The sequence below is a fragment of the Spermophilus citellus genome, assembly GCF_964194105.1.
Source record: "Spermophilus citellus genome assembly, chromosome: 9".
Classification (NCBI taxonomy): Eukaryota; Metazoa; Chordata; class Mammalia; order Rodentia; family Sciuridae; genus Spermophilus; species Spermophilus citellus.
In genome coordinates this window covers 23,761,685-23,785,206 of record NC_138191.1, presented here as the reverse complement: position 1 = coordinate 23,785,206, position 23,522 = coordinate 23,761,685, and the positions used below count along the sequence as shown (strand labels likewise).

At 34.5% G+C, this 23,522-nt stretch overlaps 1 long non-coding RNA gene across 1 annotated transcript in view; it reads left to right on the top strand.

Annotated features, from left to right (window-relative positions):
• The first annotated feature begins 698 nt into the window (after positions 1 to 698).
• LOC308655308 overlaps positions 699 to 23,522 on the top strand; it is a 74,390-nt gene continuing 51,566 nt past the window's right edge. Inside the window, exons 1-2 of the long non-coding RNA XR_014023449.1 lie at positions 699 to 821; positions 12,153 to 12,226. This is a non-coding gene — a long non-coding RNA (uncharacterized lncRNA). The remainder of the gene's footprint in view (positions 822 to 12,152; positions 12,227 to 23,522) is intronic.

Sequence of the window (23,522 nt, the reverse complement as noted above, 5' to 3'; positions counted from 1 at the left end):
AAAATGAAACTGGACACAGACCTTACACTTTTCACAAAAATTAAATAGAAATCACAGACCTAAAATATAAAACATATAATGTTTAATAAGCCTCCTAAAGATGATGAAGAAAAATATTCAACCTAGGAGTCCTTGAGTTTGTACATGTCTTCTGAGGCACAACACCAAGGCATATTCCATGAGAGAAAGAGCCGAGAAGTTGCACTTTGTTAGAATCTACCTCTGCTCTGTGAAAGACACTGTTAACAAAGTTAAAAGATGAGCCACATATGGGGAGAAAAGTTTTGCCAGGTACGCAGCTGATGATACACAAAGACATGATGCTTTGAGGTTCTCAGTGAGGGAGAGATGAGCAGGTAGGCCTTCACCGCCCAGAGCTGGGGAGAGCTGAGTGCAGACAGTGAACTGCGTCCAACCAGCGCAAAGCGAGGCTGGACTCCCCAGCTGCCCCCACTTGCGCTCTGTCGGGAAGACCCGGGAAGGCGGAGGCGGGGCGCCAGCTGCGCTCCTGGACGAGGGCGGGGCGCACAGAGTGGTCGCCTCCGGGATTCCGCTTTTCCCTCTTTAGCTTCCGGACGCCAGGGGGCGGGACTCCTTTGTAGACTCCGTTGCCACCTCCTCCCCTTCGCGCTGTCGGTCCCCCTTCCCTTCCACCTCTTCCCCGGTGAACCGCTCCTCCGCCGGCAGCAGGCGGGCAGGCGGGCAGCACAGCGGCGGTGGACACGCGGGTGTGCGAGATGGACGGCTGCAGCAGCGAGACCAAGCTCCAGCGTCCCACGTGCGTCAAGCTGGGCGTCCGGGCCGCGGACTTCTGCTCGCAGGTAGAAATGTCAGCATTTCTTACTATTTGTACTCTTGATGGTTGGCATTCAAACTGGAGCGAGATAAAACAGTGTAGTTTTGATAAATTGTTTTTTAAAAGGAGAAAAAATCCTGAAAATTAAGAAAGGAACTTTTGGCCAGGCTTGGGGTGGGGGGGGCCTCTGTAATTCCAGTGGCTCTGGAGGTGGAGGCAGGAGGATCTGGTATTCAAAGCCAGCCTCAGCAATTTAGAGAGGCGCTAAGCAACTCAGTGAGATCTTGTCTCTAGTAAAATACAAAATAGGGCTAGGGATGTGGTTCACTGGTCGAGTGCCCCTGAGTTAAGTCCATTGTATGCCCCCCTCCCTCCCCACCAAAAAAAAAGGCACTTTTGCATGACCATGTGATCCTAATATCATTCTGCATTGTTATATGCAAATTTATTTGAAGAAATTGTTATTCCATAGTGAATTTTTCTTCAATTAATAAGCTTATGCTTTACATTTATACTTAAGCAAACCAGAAAAAGTTTAAAATAATAATCTTTGTGATAGAACCACATTATTGAGAACAAATCAATAACAGTTTTTTCCCTTGTTTTAATTTTTCAAATGACGTTAAGTATGGAATCTCGTGATAGGTATTTCTATTGAAAAAGTGTCCTGTGTAATAAGGTTATTTTCATATTAATCATATGAGTCTGTAGTAAATGGTCTTTGCTTGTATAGTTATATTGAATATTGAACATCATCAATTTCATTTTTGATATTTTTTTGTGCTGATTTATGCTTAAGTAATATCTTTGTGTTCTTTTAGCTGTGAAATAATCACACCCTTTATCTATGCTCTTCTGCAGTCAAGCAGCCACTGAAATTCCATTCAACATTTAGCAACCTTAAAAATCTCTGTCTGTAACTGGACACACACAAGCTGCACAAAACGGTCATGAAGCAAGACCCACAGGAAACGGATACACACAGTAAGGAACTGTGTATCTTGGGGCACATTTTCTTAAAAATGTGCTTTGGGTTTTGTTTTTAAATTGCTATAGGGAACTATGTATCTAATCTTGTTCTTATAAGTATAAAATGATCTCCACTAATATACTCATCCTTGCAAGAATTACAAACTAACAAAATAATTTATTGTACTATAGCATAAATATAATAGTTTGTGTACTGTTATAAGACTGATGACACTCTTATAGGTAACTGATTCACTGTTGACTAATTGTTGCCCTCACTAGCCACACAGTGAAAATAGCATATTGATTTTGTGCCTAGAGTTGGAGGATAATTAATATGAGCTATATTATTCTATATTGTGTCTAAATGAACATCTTAATGTTAAAGATAATGATTTTGTGATTCCTTATAGTATACTTTGAATATATTTTCAAGATCTAAAAATTGGAGAATTAGAATTTCATCAAAATGAAATTAAGTATGTGTGAACATTTAGCATTTAAAATAAATATAAAATTATTTCAATTTCTAGTTTGTTATCATTAAATGTAATTTTACTTTTTTCCTAATTTACATGGCTATGGTATGAAGCTAATACTCTAAAACGGTGATCTTAAATTACTTTTTTCCTCTGCAGATTAGACACAAATTTTTAAACACCAGACTAGGTACATACTTTCCTCTTTCACCCTCTAGAGACATAGAGTGTTAGTTGTTGCAGCAGTGTAGACCTTGTGACATAATTGAAGTCTTCTGAGTTCTTATGGTCCATCAGGCCATTGTGATGTAGCTGATTAATAACTTCCACAGGATGGTAGTAATCCAGAAATTCCAATTTCACCTTAACAGTCTTTTGCTCTCCATTTAATAATAACATAAATGATTGCAATTCACTTAAATAATGTGCCTTTATCCTTAATCTTAATTCTACCTATAGGCACCCAAGCAAAGGCATCATTAACCGAAAGGTGGGAAATGTAATAATTGATGAAAAGATGAGATAAGTACTTGGGAGTGAAGTAATTATCAAGAAAGAAGGGAGAAATGGAAGCAGTTGTATTTTCGCAAAAAAACTGCTTAGAGAGAAAACATACTGGGTTAGAACTAAAAGCTTTTTCTGAACAAAAGCAACATTTTCCATGCAGTATCTTCTAAAACAGAAGATGCAGTTTTATTTTGGAATATTTTGTTTTGCATTAATTTGTTTTGCGAACATGCTTTATTTTAATATATTTAGTCCCTTTTCTAGACATTATTGGGTTACATCAATTCAGATATGTAAATACTTTTCCATTTTCATATTCCCTAAATTAAGGTGCATTTTTAAATTGGTAAATGTTTAATGTAGTTTTTCTTTTCTGAAAAACTTTTGTCGACTTGAAAGACAGTATTACAATAGATAGCACCTTAGAAATCAAGATAGATAGACCTTTCAATAAACTCATTCATTTAACAAATATTTACTGATGTTTCTCTTCTGTGAGAGATAAAACTAGGCGGTAGGAAATCCAGTGCAAGGAGACAAGGTCTTAATCATTTTTAGAGTTCTTGGAAGTAAAATAAATATGTAAAACCAAAACCTTAGTCTATAATCTAGTAAATTATCACTGCAGAATAATGCGGATACTTTTAAAATGCTGTAGGGTGGGCTGGGGTTGTGGCTCAGCTGGGTTTGATTCTCAGCACTATATAAAAATAAAATAAAGGTATTATGTCCAACTACAAATAAAACAAAATATTTGAAAGAGAAAGTACTATGGGGTATCCAAAGAGAGTGAGAATAATTCTGAATGTGGTTTTCAGAGGAGAAAGAGCTCATCAAGTGGAAGGATTCCTGGCAGGGGAAGAACCTAAGCAAAGGCAGGGAGGTGTGACATGTCATGGTGAACTGGAATGAGGAGTGCTCTAGCAGAACACTAGTAAAGGGCAGGTTCTCTCAAACATGAATAACAAACAGAACATTTTAAAAAGAAAAATCAATTTGAAAGATACATAAAAAGCTTATTTCACAATAAATTCCAGAAAATAGAACAAAACTCAAGTTGTTACATTGAATGACAGAAGTGAGGTAACTCAAATTCTGTTTCTTCCTCTTTATAATAATATAATGTCTGTGTTATATTTAATCTATTGTGATTTTAAATTTTATTTTATTGTGGTAAGAACACTTAACATAAGATGTATCCCCTAACAAACATTTAGGCATAGAAGACAGTGTGGTTAAGAAGAACAAATTTGTCCATCAGATGTCTAGAATGTATTCATCTTGCATTATTCACACTGTATGCCCAGTGAGGAATTGCTCATGTAATCTGTAGTTTTAGTGCAGGGATAGGTAGTATCACAGGGTCTGTGGATATGAACTCTGCCTGAAATGAGTGCAGAGGATATCAAAACTTCATGACCACACTCTTGACTGTGTAATGAAGGTGTCTCAATTAAGACTCACATTCAATACAGTTTTTTTTTTTACTCCTCAATTTAAGGATCACTAGTAAAAACATGATAATCTGAAAATTGCAAGTATACTATTAAAATTCAACAATAGCCAAAGCAATTGTTTAGAGCTTTGACAAAGATTTTTAAGGGGAGAGAGAGAGAGAGAGAATTTTTTTAAATTTATTTTTTAGTTTTCAGTGGACACAGCATCTTTATTTTATTTTTGTGTGGTGCTGAGGATTGAAGCCAGCGCCCTGTGCATGCTGAGCGAGTGTGCTACCACTTGAGCCACATCCCCAGCCCCAACAAAGAATTTTTGAGAGGCAATAAGGTTTTCACTGACCTAGGTTAGAATTACCTGCATGCTGGTAGAGTATTTCCATTAGTCAACCATTTGTAGGCTACTTAATTATGAGATAATAATAACAAATCTGAGGTAAATATACTTTATGTCCTAGAAATTCTTTGTATTTACTTCTTTAAGTCATGGTTTGCTTTACTGCACGTTCTTTTATGTATTATATCCCAGTTTTTTAATACATGACAGGCATTAAAAAAACCGTGGGCTCACAGTTCAAATCTGACCTGTTATGAGTGTTTTTGTAAATAAACTTTTGTTAGAATAACCATGATGATTCATGTACATATTGCCTGCTTTTAAGCTTCAAAGCAAGAATGTAGTAATTAATAGATTAAGTCACCAAAAAACCTAAAATTTAAGCTACCTTTTCCCTCAAAAAAAAAAGTTTACAAATACCGTATCTGTTACATGTACAAAAATTTGGATATGTTAAAGTTTACTTCATATTGAATTTGTTTATTGTACTGTGTTAAAGAGAAACAGGAAAGCAGATAAAATTAATCTAGCTTGGCTAGGATGTATGTGCTGTCTGAGAAAAGCATTATTGAGGTAGCAGTTGTTTTAACATGACTGAGAGGTCAACAGAGGAAACAGGTTTATATTTATTAATATTTTAACAAAAATAGCATTTGTAGAAGAAACAATGATTGATGCTTTAGCATCCATACAAGGTAGAGTTACAGGAAATAATTTTTCCCCAGATGATTTATAACTTTGTTATACAGAGACAGATGTCTTTGTAGTAAAAATATTTCATGTTTGGAAAATGAGTGTTACAAATGCTATTTTTCCCCTTCATCATAAGCTGCATGAACTGCTTCACAAGTTTGGTGGTACAAATACAGTTGAATATTGTACTTGCCCAATTAATGGCATGAGTTCTCTCCTTTTTGCCAAGAAGTCTAATATCAACTGTTTTGGATCCTCACAACTTCCAGAATTCTATTAGTTTGGAGATTTTTTCATTCTAAAGAATACACAAATGTAAGTTGATGAGCTCAAAATATGCTGCACACAAGTTACCATGTTCAAATGCTTCTGGGCCCTGTTGCTGGAAGTAGCTCTGGAATTTAGAGTCTCTGAGGGCTCTGGATGTTGACTCCTGAACTCTGTTCTTTTTCTTCCCAGCAGGCTCCTTGTCCTTTTTCTACAATCATTTCTACACAGAAAGGGTCTAGTGGTCAGGGAAGCTTTAGTCAGAACACTGAAGGTCAAGTATCTCTGTCCCCATTCACAGAAGGGTGATTTTTTGTCACACTGTTGCATAACTGGGAGGACCACTCAGTTGACTTCCTAAAATAATACAATTTCTAAGGTAAAACTGGGCCCAGCTAGAGAAAGATGTGGGTGACAACTTTTTGTTTCTAATATAATATGTACTAACAACTTTACAAGTCATACATTTAAGTGTGGAATTAATAAGAACTATAAGTAGTATATGCTTTTAACTGTTTAATATCTTCCAAAGTGTTTTTAAGTTATTTTCAGTAATTTGAAGGGAAATACTGACATGGAGCTAAATTACCAAAATAAAGGAAACCATGTAAAGCTGAATAAGATGTATTTAATGATTTAGTCACAAATACCTTGTGTAGTCACAATTTTAACTTGCTGCTTCTGTCTAATACATTATGCTTGATATTCTATTTAATCTCTCATTCTTAAGCTATATAAACTGTAGTATTTTCATATCATAAATGAGCATAAAGAATATTTGGCTCCATCTTATCATCATAATATTAGATATCACTAGCTACTACTGACTGTTCGTACTTTTCTCTTCCCTTTGACTTCTGTGTTTTGTTGAAATGATATTCTTTTGGACATTCCTTTTTTTAAGTTTCTCAACATCCAGAATTGCTATGTATTTGGAAGCTTTCTTTGATCTAAAGAATACAGAGAGAGAGATGTATTCTGGAAGTCCAGTAGGTAGAGAAAAATTCCTGTGTTAAGTTTCCCTAGCTCTTGTTGTTGTCTGATGTTCTAAGAGCTCTGATATCTAGTTTAGAATACAGTTAGTAAAATAGAAAGACTCTAAAAGGGAAACTTTGTCCTAACACCAATATTTATATTTTCAAGTTTAAGTTTGAAATTTCATATATGAAATTTTTAATATTTTAGTATCTGAAGTTTATGGCATGCAATTGGCAAACATTTATTGTGCACTTACTGTGATAAAGTGCTTGGAATTCAAATATACAAGATATAAGACCCTCAGGTGGTGTGTGGTATAGCTGCATAAAGTGGCAAGCAGAAAAAGAATTTGTGCACGTTCTGTATCTGTTAGATGGGAATTAACAGAGTGCCATAGAATCACCTAGAAAGAGCAATCGAGGGAATTATAAGTACCAGTTATCAGAACATCCCATTGGTAGACTCACTTTAGAAAGCTAGGTAGGAATCAGTCAGGCAATGACATGGTATGAGGCAGGAATTATAAGGCAATGGAAATGCCATATTAAGGAGTAAGGGACTGAAGGTGCACAGAAATACCCAAGCTTGACCATCTAGAGAACCCAAAGTGGTTTGCAACACTAGAATTAGCATTTTTGTTTTAAAATGCAAAGAAGCAGGTCAAATTAGGGAAAAGGATCCCTGTCATGAAACACCAACCCCCCAAATAGAATTTTTCTAAAAACAAAGAGTGATATTGAATGATTTTAATGATAATAATGCAGTCAGGTATACTTTCTGTGAAAATTGCATTGATAGAGTTATTAGAGTCCTTTATTGTATGTGTGTATATGTATTTAAGTGAATTGAGGAGGAAATTAATAATAATTATACTATTATAATAATTGTTGAAGATCTGAGCTCTGGAAAGATAAATATGAATATAAAGGAAGAATCCTATTTACGAATTGTGATTAGAAGAATCTATTAATTTATGAGGGTTCTAAGCCTTTCATCTCTTCCTGACCATGAAAAAGTTTTTGAATTTGCCTTTACACAGTCTTCTCTGCTTACTGGGGCAATTTTATAGCTGTCACCCGGGTAGAAGCTGACTCAAAGCCAGTGAACTCTCCAAGGTGCCAAAGGAAAGGAGGATAGACTGCTCATGGGTCAATGGGAGATGAACTGAAAAAGAATGGACAGAAGACAGAAGTTGTTGCCTAGAGTAATTTCTGGAGCCAAGCATTTTGTTATTTTAGTGCTTCCTTTTGGCACTGAAGGCTGTGGGGCTGTCAAATGAGAATAGAAAGTCAATGAGAATGGACAAAGCTGTTAATATATTTCATGGGAAAGTCTGTTAATATATTTAATCTGTTAATGTATTTGAAGGAAGGTAGAAAGCAGAAGGGAATGCAGAAAGTGGAATCAAAATTTTATTAAGTGAAGGAAAAGATCAATTTCAGTATCTTATCAAAAATTCCTATTAAAGGAGTTAGTCTTAAATTTTTTTTTAACAATGATCTGTCATTGATGTCATAAAATCAATTTCTGAACTGAGAAATAAGTAGTCTTGCAGCACTTGTAGATTTCTTTACATTTTTTGTCTTTATTAGAACATTTGAACATTTGATCCAATATTATGTTCTTAACCCCCATCCTCACTATTTGCGAAAGTTTGAAATACTGTAAGCAAATAGCAATTTGTGTCTCCCCACATTTAAAAAAAAAGACCTTCTTACAAATAAAACACTTGTAGAAGTCACTCAACAATTAGGCAATAGTATTTAACTTAGAGATATACACAATCAACTCCTTTTTAGTCTAACGTTGACACTTGCCAAACATTACTTTATTGGATAATATCAAGTCCGTCTTTTCATATTCAGTATCATTTCTGGGGTTGAATTGAATAACAACCATTATTTATAATTCTATTAAATACTTCCTTTGACTAAAAAACCTCATTGCAGTTACTAATGGATCTCTTCAGTGCTTATTAACACACTACCTTAAATACAATTCTCATGTCTGTTAGCACAATGCACGTTGATCTTCCTAGTATCTGATGTGCCCATCAATAGTACCTTTAGCTAAGAAAGTAAGAGGTGCTTGAACTGCTGTCTGTTTAATCATCAAAGTTTCCATAGAGCTCAATAATTTTTGTTCTTGTCCTTATCTCAATGAAACTATCCTTTCCCAATATGTTTTTTTTTAAGAGAAATATACCAAGTATTAAAGAATCAAAATGATGGGCGATATTGAAAATCAGTAGTAAGATATGAGAATTATTTTTAATCTTAAATTATATTGATGAATATGATTACATTTTAACCAGTTAATCAGTCATATTTTGCAGGTGTTCAACTATTGAATCTCAGTACTGTGTTACAGTGTACTTCTTCATTGTGATTTGGGAGCTCTGAAGGAAGGCAAAGACAGCCACAAGTCATGCTCAGGGTCTAACTTTGTACTCCTGTGAACTGAGAGACTGTAAAACACATGCTCATTTATCAAAAGGAGAAAACAAAACAAAATCACTTTACTCCATTTGAGATTTGATGTGATTTTAAAGTAGTTTCTTTTGCACCAAATTCAGGACTACATGAGACCAGTATAAATTTATCATCATGTATGTAATACTTAAAACTACTTCTTATAAAACTAAAATATGAAAGCAGATTTTCAAAATGTTGCAAATGGCTGCTTTTCAGTGTCTTTTCCAGTGGCAGTGTTTATTCTAGAATCTTTTTTTCTGGTCTTTTACTTCATGACATCTAGCAAACTTTACTGATAATCAGGGGTGAATAACTTGTAACATCTACATTCAGTATGTAATCAAATCTGATGAAAAAACATTTATGCACACGTATTATATTTCTATATATATTTTCAAATGAACTATTTTAAGGATTGCTATTTAAAACTTTATTCTGTAGATGTTAAACTAGAAATGTTCTTTTTGTTATGAATACTCCACTACAAATAGGAATATTCAAAATTAATCTGGTATTAGTAGTGGCATTTAAAATCCAGTCTTTATATTTGATTTTGTTTTGTCCTTGCCTTCAGTCTGGTGCTAATTTGTATGAACATTTTCAGGAAATAACTTTGTTCTTCAGAGTCACTTCTAAATACTTGGCATCTAAAATGTTATTAAATGAAAGTTGATTGCTTTTCATAAAAAAGGACATTTTATAAGACTGTATAATCATATTAAAATAATGACTGGACTCACTAATGGGAATTAAATGTGATGCTGGGTATTCTGACATGTGGCCTGGAAGCTAGGTCTGCATATAAAAATGTTTCTATCCCTACCTGTGGATTATTAATCTCAAAATAATTAGCTCTGTCAAATAATTAATTTTGTTAATAGGACTAAGATCAGAATATTCAACCTCACACACATATATATGACAATTATTCAGAATAACAAGATGATATAAGACAATAATCTTTGATTCTGGCTGTCAAACTTGCTCAGATCATTTCCTTTAGTACTTTTGCGTTTCATGTTACTAACTTTGAATGTAGTATATAAATCATTATCACTAGCGCCATTCACATAGAGTATATTTATTGTCATTGAAGGTTGCTTTATGTGTGTTAAGTATAGGAAAAACTACTGTTTGTACAAAACACTGCAGTGATATACTCTTTTCTGAAACTAAGAAAATGCAGCCATGTAATTGTTTTGTATATTTTATTTATGTTAATTTTTTACTCATGTAATTACAGTGTGTTTTAAGCTTTTATTTATTTATTTTATTTATTTATATGCGGTGCTGAGAATCAAACCCAGGACCTTGCATTTGCTAGGCAAGCGCTCCACCACTGAGCTACAGTGTTTGTTTTTCTGTGTTTTAAATCTTCTCTGTATTTACTAGAATATTGAGATGTACAACTCCATTACTTTTGTAATGGTAGCACTGACAAATGCACCATGACATTAGAATGACACCATTCTCTGGGTCTTCTGGTGTGTTTCTAAGTATGATTGGCCTCACTTTTCATTGTCCAGATGAAGTGTATAATTCAAATTGTTATTTTTTTTATAATAATAATAATTAAAATATTTTGTGAAATACTAGTTATTAGATATTTGATATTCTATAAATATACTTAGTTATTTTAAGTGAAATAATTTTTTGGGGGGGAAAAGGAACTTTATGGTTAGTTTTCACAATTATCATTAGTATAAAAACTAATTTTCAAATTTAAGAAAAATAAGTATGTTATATTGGGTCACAATGGACTTTGTATTTTATTTAAAATGCATCTTATTTAGCAGATTTTGTAAAGTCCACATTTATGCAATTTTACTTTTAAATAGTCTAGTTGAATTTTTCCTAGTTGAAATATCATTTTTGGATAAAATTTTTTTAGCCTAAACCAATCTGCTTTTTAAATTTTCAGGATAATGGATATTTTATTCTCTTATCAAGGAAACAAAAAATAGAATAAGTTTCTATATGTGAAATCTGTCACACAGCAGAGCTCAATGTAACCCTCAATTGTATATACTTATGCAATCCTAGTAGGGTTGTCACCTAGCTGGTATTTACCTAGAAAGTGCTACCTGTACTTTGACAAAATACCTAGAACATATTATAGAGTTAGGTTACTTTTTCATCACCTGGTAAGTTAATGATGGGGGAGTTTCCATTGCTCATTGTGTTTCTATTCTGCCTTTCCCTGCAACAAATTCTACAGTGACCAGGAGACTGTCCCAGGAGCTCATTCATCCATCATTTATATATGATGATTATTTGAATGTTCAGTTTTGCTTAGATTTTTCCTTATTGACTGCAGGTGCACATAATTGTATTAATAATCGTTATCATCTCGTGAAATGCAGGTATTATTGTCCCATGCAGGACCCCATTTAATCTGTTTAATTGTTGAAGTATCAACTACCAAAGTCTAATTATGGATTCTCTAAGTGTGCAGTTCTACAAGGAAACAATGCATAGAAACTGTGGCTGGGTAAGATATACTATTAGGCTTTCAGTCTAGAATTCAGACCGTGGCATATGGTTAGCATCTTGCAATCAGAAGGAAATGAAACTACGCAGTATATTAATTTGCCATCAAGGATGGGTTGTCAAGTCTCATTAATTGCATAAGGTTTTTGTTTGCCCCTTGTTGCTCTGTGACATGGGAGATAAGCCTGAGTGACTTTATAGCTGCCAGAGGTTTATTTTTTCTCCAACAGCAGGCAGATGTTTAGCACAGAGAAGGTCTCACCCTGCATCCATAGAGGATAGCTCACAGCTGTGGTTCTGGACATTGTTGTAGGCAGTTGCAAGCAGCTTATTTGAGTTTATGTTTTGCTCAATAATTATTAGATCCCGAGGACAGTATATTTCACAGTTAACTGAACTGTGCTGTTGATTTTCCTCTTTGGTAGGCCTTATATGCATTTCTAATCTTTTCTGAAGGAGGAAAATTTGGGATATATTTCACCAGTTGATACCTGGCGATAGATTAATGACTGACATTTCTAAGAGTCTGCTTTGATGAATTTAAATAAAAACTTGTTAACCTGATGCATTAGAGTCAATGTACTCTTGTTGCTATCATTGTAAAGGGAAGTGATTCAGAGGAAAAATGGAGGAAAGTTGTGTTAGATAGATGAAAAGGTCCTTCAGTACTTCCAAAACACTATTTTTCAGAGATTATTATTCCCACAGGAATTTGAATACCATGTGATGTTCAAGTTAACACACCTTGAGAAGAAAATAAGACCCTCTAATTCATGAATAAGGTAACATTAATACAATGATCAAGTTAACTCAGTTGTTTTGTAATAAGATGAACCACAGATACAAGTTACATTTAGTGCTGAGTTAAATGTCACTGATCTTGGATTTTGCACTGTGGATGTATGATCAGTATCACCAGACTTTCAGCTTAGTTGCTTTCTGTGTAAACCAAAACCAGACTTTCAGCTTAGTTGCTTTCTGTGTAAACCAAAACCAGTATAATAAGTCCCATCTACATCACAAGGTTTATATAAGAATCAAAGAGATAATAATAATGAAGCATTTTGTGAGGTTCAAATTCCTATGTAAATTTAAAATGTTATTTATATTAAAAAAACTTAAAACCACAGTATGAGATATATGCTTATCATTAACATTTATTGCATGATTACCATGTCAAGTACTGTGAAAGCTATCTATAATTTGTTTTTTGACACAAAAATAAATTTTCAAAGTTTGCTTTATTATTTGATCCAATTAAAAGGGCACTCCATTCTACTTGGAGGAAATCAAGAATGCTACACATTTTGCCTTAGATCATGATTCTCAGGCTACTGCTTTCATTATACCATTCTGACTTAGGACTTAGGATTCTGCTTTCATGAAAGTATCACAAGAATTTTCGATGTGTTAAGGTCTTTAAATGCTACATTTCATTTGACCTGCACTGTGTTTAAAATGTAACAATAGGTGTCTGCCTTGGACCATTTCCTCTGCTATAACAAAATATCTGAGATCAGGTAATTAATTAATTTATTTATTTATTTATTTATTGCTCAAGACAGTACAATGATCTTGACATATCATACATTTGATTCAAATAGAGTATGAATTCTCATTTTTCCACGTGTACAGATTGCAGGGTCACATTGGTTATACATCCATGTGTATACATACAGCAATCCTAGAGATCAGGTAATTTATAAAGAACAGAAATTTATTTCTTGAGTCTGGGAAGTGCAAGTCAAGGTATTGGCAGGTTTGATTTCAGCTAAGGACCTGGTTCTGCTTCCAAGACAGCAGCTTTGACAGGGAGGGCAGGCTGGAGAACCTGAAGGGCTGAGCTGGTTCCTTCTAGGTCTTTTCCAAGGTCACTAATCCCATTCATGAGTGCTCTGCCTTTGTGACTTAATCACCTCTGAAAGCTCCCACTTCTTAATGCTGTCTCTTGGGGCATAAGTTCCAACATAGGCATTTTGGAGGGACGCACACTTTAAAACCAGAGTAGCACCAGTTTTGCCTCAGTCTAATAATAGGCATTACATGACTTTAGTCCAGATTCTGAATAGGCTTTGTGTTGTGTGTAGATTGTGGCCTGCAGGTGTGGACTACATTGAAGACATGGTTTTGCAGGTGGAGGTGTTATTAGAGATGAGAAAGTCCTCTAGGGAGTCTTGTAGTTCTACTGATGGTTCCCTAGAAATACCTGTTATATGTAAATATTTTACAGAACCTTGGGGACAATCAGACAGTACTATAAGTAATGCTTGCTGAATATGCAGTAGGTAAGAGACTATTAGCATTCTTTAAAAATCATTTTGGTTTTTGAACTTTCATCCCCACAAAACCTACTTATATATTTCCAATGCCTATGTTTTTCTGTATAAATCTTGGGGAAAATTGAGGTCATTAGTGTTTGTGTTTATGATCCTAAATGATATTCAGTTTTGTCTTACTGAATAAGCCACAGCTATCAACTAAACAATAGCTACATAGTGATAGCTATTATTTCTAAATATACTTTAGTAAAAAGCTGGCTTTTTCCTCATACAATAGAAACCACTCCCTGTTCATAGCTTTACTTTTTTGTTTGAATCTATCATGTACAGTAGTGCTACCATGTTATTTTTTTTAAATTTTAGTTGTATATGGACTCAATGCCTTTATTTGTTTTTATGTGGTGCTATGATCAAACCCAGTGCCTCACACTTGCAAGACAAGTGCTGTACCACTGAGCCACAACTCCAGCCCTAAAGGAATGTTTTCATAGGCGGTCATAAAGTACTGAATTCTATTTGAAGTAAGAATTGAATATCCCTTAATTTGTTATTGAGTTTATATTCCTTTTAACACTGTTCTTAAAAGGTTATGAGAGATTTAAAAGCATACCATTATCAACTATGTAGTTCAACTTATTGACTGTGTTCCTGTGCTTCTCAAAATTGTGCTTCTCTTCCTTCTGTAAATATGATAATCTCTGCCACACTGTATAATCCAGCCTACTTAATGTACATAGATCCTCTATTTGATTTAGATTGTTAGCCATGCTAGAAAGGGTAACAATCACTCTACACATAAAGGACAAGAAAAATTATCCATATACGGTCTATAAGATGGAATAAATTTTGAATTGATGCAACAAGGGAAAAAAATCTATTTCCTATCCATACAGTATGACAAAGCCTCTTACAAAGGTTAATCTATCAGAAAGATTTTCTCCTCTATCAGAATCTGACTGCTTCTTGTCAAGAGTTTGACTCTCAACAAAATTCATCATATTATCATTGAAAGCAATGGATTTGCTAATGAATACTGTTATAAAATTATTTCAAAAATCTGAAAAGAAAATTTTATTGTTATCTGCTTGATTGGTAGTGGTGTGTGGCAATGTTGATACAGATGTTTCTGTTGAATTCGGTTCGTAATATCAGTGAGAACTAAAAAGAATGCTAGACATCTACCCATGTTCTTATTTATATTTTGAGTAAATCAACTGCATAATCAGTTTATCCCTATTTGCAAAATTTATAGAGCTCATTGACCAGATATTTAAACTTCCTAAGTGCCTTAGTCTGGAGAAGCTATTTTGTTGCTTCTGTTTTGAAGCTGCATGATCTATCTCAGCATTTCAATTTTCAGCACTTTAAATAATATGTTCTGAGAATAATTTATATGTAAATTTCATTTTGAAACTCTCCAGAGACAACTGAATTAAAGCAAAATTGATGTCAATAAGTCAAGGAAAAGTTATAAGTCTCTTTTAAATATGAAGAAAGAAGACTCCAAGAGCAAGTAGGAGACTCAACACCTTTCTCCACTTCACTGGGGTAAATGTCCCTGGTTTTCAAGTACATATAAGATATTCCTGTGCAGATGGGGAAACTCTCCTGAGTGGCGATCTAGGTTTCTGTTCATTCTCAGAGACACAAATGTGTTCTGGACATTCTATTTTGGTTTAGTGCAGATATTTTTAAATCATAAACCATCATTATGAGTGTGTGAGTGCAATTGACCAGGTGACTATTTAATGTCTATCTGTGCCATCCACTTGGATGCTAATAGGAGCTAGTAGATTACACCTGGTAAACAGCTGATAAATGCAGTCTGCAGTGTGTTGGCCCAACTCTGGAATCTGCCCTTCTCAAATGTCACCCCTCTACACACACTGATTTCATTATTAGTATATCAAATTTGTAGAAAAATACATAAATTGTTTAAAAAGAGCCATAACCAACATTGTTGTCTGAGCACATAAAATGTATACTCCAGATGAAGCTTAGAGCTAGCTATATAATCACCCTGGCCCCTGGAGAGGTTATGAAAGGCTTTGTATGTAAAATCAAAGTGCTGAGAGCCATAGCCCAGTCGGGATGACGCGTGGCATTTTTGCCAGAAGTAGTGGTTGAGAGGTGACGCCAGCGAGCCTTTAAGATGATGACTTTTGAGTTCTCACAGAGTTCCCGTTGAGTTCTTGCGGGGATTTCTGAAGAGTTCGAATTGGTTGGGGAAGTGCCAGAGGAGGGATTTTCCGGTTGGTGTGTTTCTGGAAGAGCCCCGTGGGTGGTGTTCGGGAGAGTTCCCGGGGAGTGTGTGTGGAGTGTGCTGGTGGAGTTCGGAAATAAAGTTTGTTCCTGCTTGAGTGGCTCGTGATTTGTGCCCAGCCAGACTGCGGCATCAAAGATGCACACAGAATGTGAAAGTCATCCCTAAGAATATATGTATAAGGCCAAACATCAGAGCTCTGTAACATCATGTCCTTCCTATGTATATGTCAGTATTGTCCAAGCGCTAGGCCATAAAACCAAAGTGAGGTACCTGTAGAGTCCTAACTGCTCATGAGCACAAGGTCAATCAATATCAACCAATGCTGTGATACATGCCCATAAATTAAAACATTCTCCGGTAATGTTGATTTAAAAAATTTTTGTTGAGATTAATGTATTGCAATGACCTCAGACCAAATATTATTGGAGGTTGTGTGCCATATCTCCAAAGAACCCAGTTAACCCTTTTAGAAAGAAACAGATGTAAAACACTAAGAATCATTATCTAAATCTAGTTTCATAAAAGTAATCAGATTATCAGATAACTGCCTGAGAATGTGGAAATTGTCAATCGAGAAATGTAAGTCATACTTGAATTCACTCAGTATTCCTGAAAGTGGGTAAATATCATTTTTGTTGAAGAAAAATAATCTAGGGCATGAATTTCTAACTTGTGCATATATTCTAAATAACTAAGAGTTTAATCACTTCCTATATGCTAAATACTGTACATAATGTTATACTACATCTCATTTAAACCTCCCAAAGTCATATCAGCAGTTCCTATTGCCATTTATAAATTATATATAGAAAACAGAATCTGAAAAGCTACAAAGTGCCCAAAGTTACTCAGCAAGAAAAAGGCAGAGCTGGAATTGGAATCCTTGTTTGCATAACCTTGATTGACATCCCTTTTTAAAAATGAAGGTAGATTTTTTCTCTCCAAGTTGGAATATCTTCTATGTTATACTAGTTATGCTGATGTTAAAATGATTACAAAGTCTGTGTGGGGACTACAAATGTCCAGTGAATGAAGATACTTAAATGGCTTAATTATGTCATACCTATAGTCACTGTCCTTTCTGTTATTTCTAGAGTAAGATCTTATCAGTTCTTAAACTTGACTAAGCAAAGGAAGGGATAAAAATTAATAGCAACACTGTAGTTCTTATCAGGAGGAGGGCATATGCAATTTTTAATTTCTTCATTTCTTTTTTTTCAATGTTTTACAGATTCTGCCTTATGTGGTAGCTAAGGTGAGGGAAGATGTGGAAAGTCTTTGTATCATAATGGACTATTGTATCCACAAGAATAGGATCTTTTCCACTGAGAAATTATGTTCTGTGTCAGTTATTTGCATCATCTGCTTTGCTAGATGGTATCATCTATGACACCACATCTACATTCGTAGCAGTTGAATTGAAGAAATTTGTAAATAGGGACATTATCTGATGTATACATTCAAAGGAATTTTCACTGTACCATTTTTATTTGCTATTTATTGCAACCTCAGACATTTCAGTTTGCTGAAGGAAGTTCACCACAGCACCTCTTGTGGACATTTATTTATATTTTAGGGGAGTACAGGAAATTTCAGGGCAGTGGTTGTGGGATTTAAGACCTTTCACTCTGGAACCAGTCTGCCAAAGCCACATCAATCATAATTGACAGTTATTTGTCTCTGTGGGCCATTTAGTAGCCTACATGAAGTCACTTAGTGGTCTAAATTTAATTCCAGCTTGAAAAGGAGAACAATAATGGAATGCACCTGTTAACTAAGAGTGAATTTCTCCTGTGGACATAGTAAAGTTTACCTTCGGAATTCTAGTTTTAAGTGACCTAAGAGTTTTAAAAAGAGAAAGATGTTTTATTCAGTGAATGAATGTAGTGAATAAAGCAGATTTTATTTCAGTGTGTACACAAGGGTAATTCTCTTATAATATGCACTTAGAAGTGAATATCGTGTGTCTGCCTTGATTCTCCATATTTGTCTGATTGAACTTTGATAAGGTGAACTATGTCATAGTATTTATTATCAAGTGACTCAGAAAAAGTTGAATACAAGCTTACGTGATTTCTGCTTTATTTTGTATGATTTCAGGAGTCTTATAATTTATTGGTAAAAATTAGAATAATCATCTCTGGGAATTCTGCACATACTTTATCAGGCATTTGTTCTCAATATAAATTATAAAGTGTGTCCTGGCAGTTGTGGCTATTGCCCTCAAGGTGACATTAGTCATGGTGGTGACGAGGCCTCTTGATGTGTAATTCTTGTGCATTATAGTGATTGACACCTTCGTTAAGTAACTTGGAACACTTTCCTAGAAATACTCCAGATCCTAGAGGAAATAAGTGGGGAAAAAAGGAAAAACTAGTGTCAGCAAATGAATATTTAATAAGTACCTAGCTCAATGGCGGGTAACAATAAGTGCTCTCTGATTATTAAATAGAAATTGTTGTACAACTTTTTAAAGGTAGTTTTAATGACTTATAGATAGTCTTTTAAAATTCTTAATCCTACTTGGAACCATTTCAAGCATTTTCTACAACAGGCATTTAAAAAATGTGATATGAACAAAGAATGAATGTACCATTGATTACTTCTTCCACACTTCTGCTGACTGCCTATTCCCATCCCAGGAAAGGGGCTGTTCACCAGGTTGTCATTTCTACTAGATGTTGTTGACAGTCACAAACCAAGATAATGATGTCTCATGATTCATGGCTCTCGGACAAATAATGGTTCAAACAGTACTCAGTGGCATAGAGTTGTGTCTGCTTTTAATGCACAATCCCTGATAATGTAGGTATAGTGCCAATCACAAACTCTTCAACAATTCAGAGGAAGCTTGTTTTTTTACTAGTTCCATTTTCTAAGACACAAGTGGATACTGCCCCTGATTGACCCATTTCCCCCAGTCAAGTAAGGGAGCCTCATGATTGTTGGTTTGACTTCTTTATATAACTCAAAACAATTTTATGACTAGGTCATGTTAAGCAATGGGAAGTTATCATAAAGACATAATTATTATTATTTTTTTTAAAGAGAGAGTGAGAGAGGAGAGAGAGAGAGAGAATTTTTTTAATATTTATTTTTTAGTTCTCGGCGGACACAACATCTTTGTTGGTATGTGGTGCTGAGGATCGAACCCGGGCCGCACGCATGCCAGGCGAGCGTGCTACCGCTGAGCCACATCCCCAGCCCATAAAGACATAATTATAATCAGCATCTTTGACAGCTGATTTGCTACTGAAAGTTCCATTTGCAGAGGAGAAAGTGTTCAAGACTAAAGTGTTAAAGACATGCACTAAACTTCCTAGAAGTATATCAATTTGATTATATTACAGAGAATATGAATGTTCTTTAATCTGTTTGAAGTGAATACTTCTGATTGACACTATAATGTGGTTTTATCTCTTTGAATTTTATTGTTGTTAAGAAAGATTGTTGATGGATGAAATATTTCATATATTTCTATTCAGTATAAATTGTTGATTGTATTATTTAGTTGTGTAGTTTCTTTTTTCAAATATTTTTATTTTTTTACAGCTGTGTTTTTCTTTCTTTGTAATCAGGTATTGAATTGTTCAGTAATCATTCACACATACTGTTGTAACACCAACTTATTGAAAAGGTAATCTGCAGTTTTAACAAAGCATACTTTGAACAAACAAAATCCAAATGACTTTTTTGCATTTCTAAATAATAATGACTGAATATATGCCTGGGAAGCTCCAATCTCTACTTTATTTTTCCTGGAGTGCAAAGGAGTTGTGCTTTTTCCATTTCTGGAACCAGCCTAACTTAACTCTTGAACTTCATTCACCATTACAAATCAAAGCATCTGTTATGATCCGTCCATTCCTCCTACTCAACCTAATGAATCTGAAATTTCTTTTAGGGAAGAGCAGACAGGTGACAAATGTGCTTTGAACATGCTTTTCAAAGAGGTAGTTTCTACCCTGCTGGTTCTAGTTGGAAAATGTTCAGTCTTTCAGGAATATAGTTGAGCATTGATGACTAATATTCCCCATCCTGTTTGATCAAAGAATTTCAATGCTGGGACTTGTCATTAATAAATTTTCAGAGTTCATCTTGAGGTATTTTTGTGACCTGAGAAAATTGGAAATAAGACAAATGTGCATCAAGCACACAAAGAATATGATGGTGTAACTTTATTACTATGAACAAATTTAAGTTGTGTGTAATAAGTTATTTAACAACATAATAAAATGGATGTTCAAATAATAAGTAATGATACTTGGTATATATTGTGATAATATTTTTGATTCTAAATTATAACTTAGTTTGTAACTATTAAGAATGAAGAAGTACAATTTTAATTGCAAAATGTCTTCAGGTTGTGATTATGTTTTTTTTTACATGTGTATACATATCCCTTCAAATTTCTCAAATTTATATATTTCTCCAAATTTTACTCTCAAAAGCTTACTTTTGTTTTATTTCAGAAAGCAGTTCAATGCTCAAGACTTCAATCTTCATCATATTGTAAATAAGAGGGATAATAACAAACATACTGTGGTGATTTCTTCATTACAAAATGAAGATCACATTTTGTCATAGCATACTTCTACAAATAGATTTTTAACATTTTTGACAGGCAGTTTTTCTTAAGATGCATTGCAAAGTTGTCAGTGGTGTGGTGGATATAAGTTATATTTTTCTAATTTATGGATGCTTTTTGAAGAATAAATTCAAACTTTTTATGGCATTCTTTTGACTTAACTTTTTCCAAGAAAAGAGGCTTAAATACATTAGTTTATCTTCTGTTTTCCCCTGTTTGTAATTATGCATATATATGCCCATAACATGTTTAAGAAAATTATTCTGTTACAGAGAAGTGAATTAAAAAATATTTGGCAAACTACTATATGTCAGCTGAACTCCTACATCTTTCAGTATTTAATTCAAATATTACCTTTTTAAAGAAGGTTTCTGTGGTCTTCTCAGCTGGATGTCATCTCACTCCTTTATGTGCATGCTCTCTCAGAGATGACAACTTTAGACTTCATATCTTGCATCTTTTATATCTTACCATATTTTCTATGTTTTAATTAATATTATGGTCTTTATTTGAATACTGCTTTAAGGATATAATATATATTTTTTATGTATCCCTTTAATTATTATTCTGAGTTCTTGAATATGGTATGTAATAATATTTTTGGTTGATTCTCTGGAACATCTGGGCATTTTATTGTTTCTGTTTACTCTTTTTTCTGTTGTTTACTCTTTTTTTTAGAGAGAGAGAGAGAGAGACAGAGAGAATTTTAATACTTATTTTTTAGTTCTCGGGGGACACAACATCTTTGTATGTGATGCTGAGGATCGAACCCCAGCCGCATCCATGCCAGGCGAGCGTGCTACCGCTTGAGCCACATCCCCAGCCTGTTGTTTACTCTTTGAGTCTGACTGCCTCTAATATTTACATTGGAAATTCAGGACCATCAAATCTGGGATAAGGCTGGAATTTACTGTTAATGTTATATGCTCCACAAAATATTTCCTCTAAAGTACACTTTAGAGCTGCCTTTAATATATCCTATTGGGATTCAAGGATAAAAATCTCCCTTGAATACAAGTGAAAATGTTTATTCATTCTAAACACATTCTCTATGATTTTACAGAGGATTCACCATCTCAGCTGATATTTTCAGACTAAAAACCTTAATCTTTTAAATTAGTTCTCATGGCAGCTACTTAAACTTATTTGTTGTTGTTCTTAAATATAACTAATACAATCAAATCTTTGCCAAGTCTTCAGGACAAAAAATATATCCATTCTCTATTAGACATAAATAGATTTTTTTCTGATTGGCTGTATTTTAGGGGGCTGAAACCCTGTTACCCTTTTTGGGTACAGCAAGCCCTTAGAAAATGATCTTATTTTAATTAAATAAAATTTAAAAATCAGTTCCTTAGCCATAGTAGCTGCATTTCAAAAACCATGCATGATTATTAAATACTTTCTTGATAGTACAGATAGAGAATATTCACATCATCACTGAAAATTCCTTGAGGCAACAGTAGTTTACATCTTCTCTGTTATGGTGGCGTTCATATGGACAATTTAGCTCATCCAACCTTCTGAATTAAAAATAAGCTGTTTTTACTGAAAAAAAATCATATTTCCCTTGTCATTTGTTTTGTAGTTGCAGCATTTGACTCTTACTCCCATTTTTCTGTCAGAATGTAATCATTTTCCTAAGGCCTAACAGCCCCAATTTTCCTCTTTATCACCGCTTTTCAATAATTTAATTCTGTTGTATCTTGTATGATTTTCTATGTATTTATTCTGCTTGTATTTATTCATTGAGATTCTAGGAGTATCATTTTTGTCATAGTTAGAAGCTTTTTGCATTCTGTTCCTGAATATTTTTGTGTTAGTTTCTCTGGGACTCTAGAGACATTTTAAATAACTTGATATTCTTCACTGATCTGTGAGGCTGTTTGCTTTTCATTTACATTTTGGTTATTCTCAATTGGAACAGCTTCAGATTTTCTTCCCTGTTCTGCAAAGCTTTATCACCTGTGTTGTCTATCCAGTGATTTCTTTTAAAAAAATGTTTATATATTTAAATTTTTCTCTTTAAAAATTCCACTTGATTCATTTGTGTATCTTTCATTTCCCTCTTGTCATATTTTTCAAATGCCTCAGATGACTAGGAGATTTCGATCATATGCTGGAGATGGTGTGTTTCCTGTTGCTATTTTTAAAAAGAAATATCATGCTTTTCTCTAATAGTCATTTTGATTTCTACAGTTTTATCATCTGGTTTTCATGTTTTACCAGGGTTGGCCTAGGTATCATGTATCCCCATTAACTAAGGTCCACTTCTTCTGATGATAAATTTGATGCTCTCAGGAATCATTTTGGACTCTTCACTTTTGCTCATAGACCCACTGTGGATCTTGGAATTAATAGTTCACAGTTTTCCAATAGCTTTTTAAGCAGACACATGCAGTTTTCCTCATTGTGTGCATGTCATAGAGATGAGCATTGACTCAAGGGACACCCTGAAGCAGATTTCTGGAGTTCCTCTTCTCCATAGCTCTTTTCTCTCATGAAAACTGCCTCACAGGGCTGAGTCTATAGCTCAGTTAGTAGAGTGCTTACCTAACATGCACAAGGCCCTGGGTTCAATCCTCAGTAACACACACACACACACACACACACACACACACACACACACACACACTCCATCACAAAATCCTGCCTTCTTAGACACTCTGAGCTCTGTTCTTCAGCTCCTCAACTCAGGTCACTGTCTGTATTTGCAAAACCTCCCCCCCCGCCCCTCTTTATTTTCTGTGATCTCAAATATGCTTTCTAGGCAGAAAGCTGGCGCTACCCTAGGACTTAATTTGTATTCTCTTAGATGTCTTGGCTTTGTACTGCTTGTAGTTTAATGTCTGAAAAACAGTTGCTTCATCTGTGTTTGCCTGGGTTTTCTAGTTGTTTGAGTCAGGTGGATTAGTTTAGTCCCTGTCATTTTATCATGACTGAAA